Source organism: Trichosurus vulpecula, chromosome 4 (genome assembly GCF_011100635.1).
Source record: "Trichosurus vulpecula isolate mTriVul1 chromosome 4, mTriVul1.pri, whole genome shotgun sequence".
NCBI classification, from domain to species: Eukaryota; Metazoa; Chordata; class Mammalia; order Diprotodontia; family Phalangeridae; genus Trichosurus; species Trichosurus vulpecula.
In genome coordinates this window covers 149,524,813-149,535,069 of record NC_050576.1, presented here as the reverse complement: position 1 = coordinate 149,535,069, position 10,257 = coordinate 149,524,813, and positions in this window count along the sequence as shown.

The following is a 10,257-nucleotide window of genomic DNA, read 5'->3' as shown; positions in this document are numbered from 1 at the left end:
GAGTAGGGGGTGGACAATTAATACGTGCTGCAGGCAGCCTGGTAGTATTCTGTATAGAGTGCTGGATTGAGGGTTGGCACAGACATAACTTCGAATTCTGCCTCACACATTTGCTTCCTGTGGGATTTGGGGAAGTCATTACACTCTTCATTTTCCTCATCTGTAAAATGGGCGATTATAATAGCACTTAAAATGAAATTATATATGTAAAGTATTTTCAACCCTTAAAGTGCCGTAGAAAAGTTGTTGCTATTGTCATTATTATTAGTTCCCTGTCTCCGTGTCTTTCCTATATTGACTTTTCAGCACTGAAAAGATAGCTATGGAAGACAGTGTGACTGGGTTAAAAAGACATAATGAGCTAAGAGGTTTCTGGCTGGTCAGAAATTTGCATTGATGATTGTGAGATAGACCTGGCAAGGGATCAAACTTTGCATTTAGTGAAATGGAGGGTTTCAATTGGCATAGAGCTCAGGCAAAGGCCTACTACATTCAATTCTACAAATATTTCTTAAATACTGATTAGAAACAAGATGGAGTGTTTTTTGCTAGGGACAACAATTTAGAAAATTATAGTCCATCCCTCAAATAAAATCCTTTTATTAAGGGAATTTGTTCTGTGAAATTTGTATTCAGTCAAAGGGCCACACTTGAGGACCTAGAGGTCCACATGTGGACTCAAGGCCACAGGTTCCCCACCCCTGACTTGGGATTCCTCTGCCTTGCTTTCCCATCACCACCATCCCATTTCCTTCTTTGTTTAATTTCTTAGGGCCTCCATTGATGGAGGTGCTATTGTGATCACCCCAATACTAATTCAGAAGGAACAAGCAGAAAACTGTAGGTGGTGGGACAGAGTGTGAGGAAATAGATTTCTTTGGGCCATGGGAAGAAGTTTCAAAACACACCTAACAAAATATGGTGCAGCATACCATTTGAGAATATCCTGTAGCTTGAGATGAAACTGAATAGGATTGTGAAGGGTTTTTTAATTCAAGGGAATAATCAATGAGGAGCCACTGATAAGTTTTGAAAAAAAGACCCCAGCTACTTTAGTGTGGTAGAAGAACTGGAGAGGATGTTCTTGTTCATTCATTATTTTCAAAGAGAACCAATAATTTCATGGGTGATGGCTTGATTTGTGCATGAATTAGATATAAGTGGGGCAGAGTTGCACAAAGTCAACTCTCTCTTCCAGACTCATTGAAGTCTAGTGGCAAGACAATGGTCAGGACAACTGGTGATGGCCCAGGGTGCTGTGGATGACCATGGCATCTTTGATGTCTGATGAAGCTTTAAACACTCCACAGAGCCTGCTTCAGCCACCTTTAGCTGCCACCACAAAAGGAGCTGCTGTAAATATCTTTGCATATATAGGTCTTTCCCCCATCTCACACACTTTTTTATCTCTTTGGGCTATAGACCTAGTAGTGGTATTGCTGAATCAAAGGGTATGCATAGTTTTATAGGCTTTGGGGCCTATAAAGTTCCTCCCGACACTTTTGGCATTTATAGTGTATTTGAATAGGTGAGGCTAGAGATTACCTTAATTGCAAGCCCTGTCTATCTCGTTTTGATTCTTTCTGGTTTTGTATCATTTTTTTTATATTTGATCTAATGAATTGTTCTATCTAAATAAATCTGAATAAGACATGACTACTCCATTAGTATTTGTTTCCTATTTATTTAAGAATATTATCAATTTTACTTTTAATGTTACTTAGTGTTGGCCATGCCCAACACTTTCCAGTTATTTCCTAAAAGAAAGTATAATGATCTAAGGACATGAGGTTTCTGAGTTGTTTACAAGTCCCTGGACTCTGATTCCAAACTACTAAATAATTAGTTCCAGCATTTTTCAGCAAAGTGGCCTATTTCCTCCTACATTTGCATTGAAGTAACACTGTACATGATGTTTTAATTTGAAGGGTCTTATTAAGTTCTTCAGAAGGTTTCTTTGTCTCTTCTTCCTCTGCAACAGTTGTTGGCTAATAAGCTGCATTTATTTTCATGGTAATCTTTTTGCAGAGGAACAAATGTTCCCAGGAATTATGTTTCTTGGTGTCTTAGAATTCATGAAAAAATACAACTCTTTTCAAAGAAAATCTATGAGCTGTCCTCCCTGTTAAGTCTAACTTACTTTTGTCTTTTGTTTTATTTATAATAAGGATGTCAAGACTAATATAATTTAGTTTCTCCAGTAGAATGTCTAATCACATATAGAGGCGTATCTATTTTAAAGTTGCTTAATTGGTGTGTTATTGGAAAATGTCTGTAAAAATTATGACACATTACTCATATGTCTCAAGGAATTTCTTTATATTCAAAAGTGGCACAATTGTCTGGATTACAAATAAGTTCTGTATTTATATCCTCTGAAAGACTGTAAGAATAAAGGTTTTTTCCCCACTAACTCTGTTCAGATGTCTCTGAGAATTTCCCTGGATTCTGGCCCCAGATTTCTTCCTAGGAGTGTGACAATGCTCATAGGCTGATACTCACAATCTCCCTGGGTAGCCGAGGGCTCTATCATCTGGACTTAGACTCAAGTGGCCTTTACTAACCAAGCCCTTGTGTTCCAGAAAATGGTACCCTGCCTCCCACCCGAAGATAAGTGACATTAGTGCTTTGCCTTGAGTTCTACAGGTGTGAGGAGTAGGCCTTTCTCAGGAAGATTAAGTCTTGCTAGTCAATGAAAGAATGTGACCTATTATTTGGAGGACTGTTCTCAGAGAGGCTGTAGCATCCAATCAGTATTCAATCAGAGTATGTACCTTCTCTAATGTGACCTCAAAATTTATTGAAGTTTGTGCCAGGTCACAGGCAAATGGGAAAAACTATCAGTTCAAGTATAGCTTTATATCAGAAAGAGTGACATAAAGGGACCCTGGAAGCAAAACACATTTTACTCTTAAGTTTTCCTGAAGTATGTCTGTGCATAAAAGAATGGCCAACATGTCATTTGCAAGAAATAAATCTAGAAGTTGGAATTTGTTCTGTCACCATTTTACTGGAAATATTAACACCTTTTCTTAGTTTGACATATAGGGTACAACCTGTCTAAGCCTTGTCATCCTGTGTAATTCTCATCCAGTTTTCCCCACAAATTCTCTACTGCACTGGCTCCCAAACTTTTTAAGAACATCTTTTTAAAATAAGAAAAAAATGTTGTGGGTTCACATGTGACAATATTGGCACGAGTATCTACAAACTGAGAAACTACGTAATATATAATACCCAAAAGCTACTATGAATTTAGTGATGTCCTTAATTCGGTCTGAATTTTATTAGAAACTATAGCTAGAAGCCTTTCCCCAGTAGATAAGTGGTCAAAAATATGAACAAAGTTTTCAAAAGAATTGTAAACTGTTAACAAACGCATGAAAAAATGATCCAAGTCAATAATAAGAGAAATGCAATCCTGAAGTTTAATCTCAACCTCTGCAAACTGACAAAGATATAAAATATAGGAATAGTTAATGTTGGAAGGATTGTGGAAAGATAGACACCTACCTAGGGCATTGTTGGTGGGGCTGTGAATCAATGCCAACATTTTGGAAAGCAATTTGGAATTTTCCAAATAAAAGGACTAAGATGTCCACATCCTTTGACCTAGACATTCCACTATTAGGCTTATATCTCAGGGAGCCCATTGATAAGAAGAAACTCTCCATATACATAAAGTATTAATAATAACACATTTTATGATAGCAAAGAATTGGAAACAAAGTAAATGCCCAAATGATTGGAGCATGGCTAAACCAACTGTGGTTTACAAATATTACCATTACTGGGTTGTAAGAACTGATGGATATGATGAAAAGAGAGAAATATGAAAAGATTTCCATAACCTGATGCAGAACGAAGTAAGCAGAGCCAAGAAAACAATGTATACAATGAGAACGGTATAATCAGAAAGAACACTGTGAAATAATAAAAAGGGAATGTTGCAAAATTACAAAGAAAAAGTATGGCTCCATAGAAAAAGTAAGAGCAGACACTCCTACCTCACCCCTTTCAGAGATGAGAGGTCCGTAAGTGTGATATATTACACAAACTCTCAGACTTTTTTGATTTATTGATTAGTTTTTGCTGATTTTAAAAATCTTTTCCTTTTTTACCTTTAAAATATTATTTGCTATATGAGATGACTCTCTTAAGAGGAAGGTGGAATGATATTTGGGGAAATTTTGGCGGTGCAGAAAAACAAGAAAGCAATAAAATTATTTAAAAAATAACAATATCTGGCATAAGTATAGATACAATATATATTGCATTACACTTAAAGGTTTTTCAATGCTTTCTGTATGTTAGCTTGAGTTTTATGGCCTCCTGATTTAGGTATTACTATTATTCCTGTTTTACAGATGAGGAAACTGAGGCTCAGTAAATTGTCCTTGGCTTAATAGCTGGGAAATCTTTGTAGCAAGAATGGAATCCTGGGGTTTCTATCTCCAAATCTGTAGCCTTCTTCATTACACCATACTTCCTCTCATCACAATAACATTTAAGTACATTTGAAATAAAAGACATTGTTATGTGTGAGACATTTATTTAGTCTATAAAAGGCATGTTTTTTATAGTGTGCCATGCTGATGACTTTGTACACAAGTAAAGCCTAAAATGTAGATTCAAAGACCCATTGCAAAAATTCAGGCCCCCACCCACAGGAGTCCTTGGCCTACAGGTTGGGAACCAGAGTTCTTTTCATTTCTTTTTACTATTAATATACCTCTTGCATAGTCTATATTTTGTCTTTCATTTGTGGTACAGTATATCTCCTTTTTGGTTATATTTGTCCTTATTAATGGCTTTTATACCATTTCTCACCAGTGACAAGAAGATACAGCCCATCTTGCATCATTCTACTTCTATTTAGAAATAGTCTGATTCTTCCTAGGTTGTAATGTTTCATGAATCATAGCAATAAATCATTACTGGGAGAATATTGGAATTAAAGATGAGTTTTTGTGGCACTGAGCTTCATTGAGAGCACAGTACAGTTTCCCAAATACAATTTAAGTCAATCTCTTCTTCCTGCTCAATTGCAAAACCAGCTCATTGTCCACCTATCATGACCATCCAAGATACAATAACAAATAATAAGTACAAACAACTATCCTCAAAGTCCAATCCATGTGTGGGGTGGGGAGTGAGAGGACAAGTCAATGGCAAATAGAGAAATGACAACCAACATGATGTATAGAGAGAACTTCATGTGCTCTGAAAAAAATTATACTTATGAAAGCATGACAAGAACTCTGGAACTCTTAATTAATTGGGCTCTGGTGAGAACCACTGATTGGTTAACCCAGTGTTCCAGTCAATGTATTGCAACTGCTCCTCAGAGTCAATCAAATTGATAGAATAACACAGGATTGCGAACTGATCCCACTTGAAATTGTTTTAACAATAGGTATGCTGTGTAGGATAGAGGGGCAAGTGGTCTTCTCTTGTGTCCTAGAACTGCAAAAAGTCAAGAGACACTAGAACAAATCAGCAATACCAATTCCCCGCTTGCTGGAAATTCTCTAGGACAGATGGGGCTGATCACTAAGGCAGATAAACTACAAGTGGCATGAAATGGACTTAATAGATGAATACTTTCTTATGTACTGGTATGACAACAAAAATTGGACTAGATCTTACCAGCTAATAGGCGAAGACTTGATACTAATTTTTTTTGGAAATGATACCCTCTGCTCCAAGGCAAAGAATTATGTCTTGTTAACTTCATAAGAAACAGCATCATCCCTAAGTCTAGATTATATGAAATAAAAGATCGAATCAAGCAGTTAGAAAAATATAAAGAGGGAAATATTGAAGAACCCGTGGTTATTGAAAATCTTCACCTAAGAAAAACCACATAAATAATACATAATAGTGAAATGGATGACAAAACAGGGTTATTGTCTCCAATGATTTTGTAATAGAGGGGGACATACTTAGATGAACTTTTTCAAATACTTTTTTGAGAATTACGGCATGAATCTAACTAGCACATCACATGTCAAAAACAACAATTTTAAAAAGCTGGCATTTGTTTTCATCATGAATTGATGCATTTTCTCAAATATTTGAAAGTATAAAAACATTTCAGAACATACAGTGAGAGTATATGTGGCAGCTGTTGTCACAATAAGAATCACACAGGAAAACTGAAACTTTTAAGGGATACATCTCAGAACACAGATATCAGATACCACTATGGCAAAAGAGATTTAGGAAAGCTATTGAAGATCTATGGAGTGACATTATCAGGTTATACAAATCCCCAGCTGGAATATGTGGTAGGAAGCTTGAGCACAATTAAAAGTAACAAGAAAGAAACATGTGGAAAACAAAAATATCACAAATTCCATATTCCTTTAATAAACAATTGATTGAAAGAGCCAAAATGTTAGGGCGAAGGCTCAAAGTAGCACAATAAGTAAAATTAACATTCAACATTGATCAAAAACTTTACTAAAGAAGCTTGAGAAGCAAAGGAAATCAGAGGGGACAGAGGAATTTTGAAGTGGGAGGATGTGGAAAATTTCTGGTCATCTGTTTGCTAATAAGAAGTCCAAAACAATTAAAACTCAAGTTGGATCAAATGAGAAACAGAAGACTCTTGCACTGTTAACATGATGAAAGACAGAATAATTATGGTCTCTATTTAAAACATATGAACTACTTAATAATGTCAAGAAAAATTAATATGAAATGTGACATTTTTTTCAGGGAGGCAATTTAAGCCCATTATGGTTCTGCCTAATCTTAACTCTATTATCATCTTTCCTAAATGGAACTAAGCATTGCTTCCACATTAAAAAGGGAGTTGAAACAAAACATTTTATTAATCACTTCATGTACATAGATGAAATCAAGTTCCATAATCCCAATTAAAAACATATTTAATAACTCCCTCAATCTTTCTTTAGTGATACCAAAATGTCATTTGCACTCAACAAACATAAATTTCATGAAAGAACTGTTGGAGTCTGAATGCAGATCAAAGCATACTATTTTCACTTTATTTTTTTCAGGGTATTTTTCCTTTTGCAAATTGTAGTTTTTTGGAAACTCTTCTTTCACAACATGACTAATATGGAAATAGGTTTTACATAATTGCACATATATAATCCATAACAAATTGCTTAGCATCTTAGGGAGAGGGAAGGGAAGGGAAGGGAGGGAGAAAATTTGGAACTCAAAATTTTATAAAAAATGAATGTTAAAAATTGTCTTTACATGTAACTGGAAAAAATAAAATACTATTAAAATAAATAAATAAAACAAGCATAAAATTCTTTACATATGCCAAGAAAAGATTGAGATTGAATTCCAAATGTATATTCAGAAGTCAAAATGAACCAACGGGTAAAGATAGTACTTTAAAAAGATTTTTTTTGCCTTCTTCAGGCAAGGCACATCAAGCAGGTCTTTATTTTCTTTTCCTCTCATCTACCCCTACTGAACAACAAAGATAACAAATAATAAGGAAATCTTTATAATAAATATTCATAATCAAGCATAGCAAATTTCTCCACTGACTTCTTCCAAAAATATATGTCTTATTCTGTGTGTAAAGCCCATGACCTCTTTTCTTAGGAGGTGGATAGCATGTTTCATTTTTGATTCTCGAATTGGAATTTGTTATTATACTGATCAGAGTTTCTCATGTCTTACAAAGTTGTTTTTCTTCATTGGAAAATGTATAAATTATTCTCCTGGTTATTCTCACTTCCTTCTGCATCAGTTAATACAAGTCTTCTCAGTTTTTTCCAAAACTATCTATTTCACCATTTCTTATGATGCAATAATATGACATTTATATCTATTACAATTTGCTTAGCCATTCCTCTATAGATGGGCATCTCCTTAGGTTACTGTTTTTTGCTACTATGAAAAGAACCACTATAAGATTAGTTTTCAAATATAGGTATCATTTCCCTCTCCTTTGGATTTCTTTGGTGTATAGACCTAGTAGCCATATTGCTTGATCAAAGTATACGCAGTTTAGTGACCTTTGGAACATAGTTTGACTTTGCTTTCCAGAATGACTAGAGCTATTCATTTTCACCAAGAGTATATGTGTGCCTGTTTTCCTGCAAGTCTTCCAAAACTTGTCCCTTTCTGTTATCCTTGACAATCTGCTGTGTGTGAGGTAGAAACTTAAAGTTGCTTTAATTTGTATTTCAATATTTATTCATTATTTGGAGCATTGATTTCATATATCTGTTGACAGCTTGGCCTTCATTATTTGAAAACTTCCTCTTCCTATCCTCTGACCATCTATTTGGGAATGGTTCTTTTTCTCACAATTTTGAATCAGTTTCCTATGCATGTTGGATGTTAGATCTTTATCAGAGAAATTTGCTGTGAAGATTTTGGTCTCTAGCTGTTCGTTGTCCCTTCTAATTTTAATTGTATTGGTTTTACTCATGCAAAATTTTTAAATTTTATATCGGTTTTAGTTGTGCAAACTTTTAAACTTTGTCTTTTTTTTTCCTGTGTTCACGTCTATCATTAATTTGGTCATGAACTCTTCCCCTGTCCATAGATCTTAATAGAATCATCTTTGTTGCTCATTAATTGGTTTATGATATCATTTTTAAAAAGATCCTAGATCATGTAACCATTTAGAGCTTATTTTGGTTTAAAATGTAAAATACTAGTGCCAACTTAAGTTCTACCTGATTACCTGCTAGTTTTCATAGAAGATTTTGCTGAATAGTAAACCTATACCTAATTAGCTGAAGACTTAATGAAAAGACTTCTATTTTTTCTCTATTGTATATAACATTTGATCTTGGTTTTAGATAGATAATGCCTAACATATTAAAAAAAGTTAATTTTTTCCTATGTTTCTAGAGTATTTAACAATAATTAGTATTGTAGTTTCTTAAAGGCCTTTTCAGTATCTATTGGTATCACCATAAGGTTTTTATTTTTGTTATTTATGTGCTTTATTATGTTGATAGTTTTTTTTATTTTGGATGAACTTTGAATTCTCAGTATAAATCCAATCTTATGTGAGAGTATAATCTTTTAAATTATGTTTTTGTAGTCTATTGTTAACATTTTATTTCATATTTTTGTGTCAATGTTCATTAGGGATATTGGTCTATGATTTTGTTTTTCTGCCTTGCCTCTACTTGGTTTAGGTATCAAGAAAATATTTGTACCAAAGGAAGAGTTTGAAAGAGTCCCTTCTTTTCCTATTTTTGCAAACAGTTTCTGTAATACTGGAATATATTGCTTTTCAAACGTTCAAAGGATTACTTATTAATCCATCTGATCCTATAGTTTTTATCTTTGGGAGTTCACTTAAGTCATTCAATTTCATTAATTTGAATAGTTTATATTTTTGTAAGTATCCGTTCATGTCATCCAAATTATCAGTTTATTTCAGGCATATAATTAGTCAAAATAGTTTCTGGTGGTTTCCTTTATTTTTTCTTAAATTGTTGTGAATTCTCATTTTTACTTTGATGTGAATAATTTAGTTTTCTTTTTTTTAAATCAGATTAGTTGTTTACTTATCAGCGTTTTAAACACATTCTATTTTTATCAATGTAATGGATTTTTGCTTAAACTTTTGTTCATCTTTTTAATTTTTATTTTGCCTGGTAGTTTATTCTTCATCATAAGCCTTTATCTTTTGAAATATTATCATCCAAGCTCTTATCTTTAGAATGGTAGTTGTCAAGTCTTGTATAAAATCTAATCCTGGCTACTTGACCTATTTCTTTTTGTCTCTTAAAATTTTTTTTGACCCAGAACCCCAGGCTATGATATTCCTGAGAATTTTCCTTTTGTGGTTTCAGGAGGTGACCAGTGCATTCCTTCTATTTTCACTTAGCTCTCTAGTTTTGAGATACTGGGTGATCTTCATTTATCATTTGAAAAACCCCAAAATATTATATGGGCCTTTTTCCCCCAGGGAAAGAGCATGATTTACATAACCAATGGTTTTTTTGATTATCTTTACCTATTTTCTAGGTCAGGATGGATAGATGGATAGATGAATAGATAGATGGATGGATAAATGGATAGACAGATGAATGGATTCAGTGTGGAGGGACTGTTCATCCTAGAGTAGAAATAGCTGAGTTGAAATTTGGCCATTAGATACTTAACAGCTTTGTAACCTTAGGAAAGTTACAACCTCTGTTTTTCTTAGCTTCCTCTACTATAACATAAGGATAATCATAGCATCTACCTTTTAGTGGTGTTGTGTAGACCAAATAAGATAACATCTGTAAAAAGTCC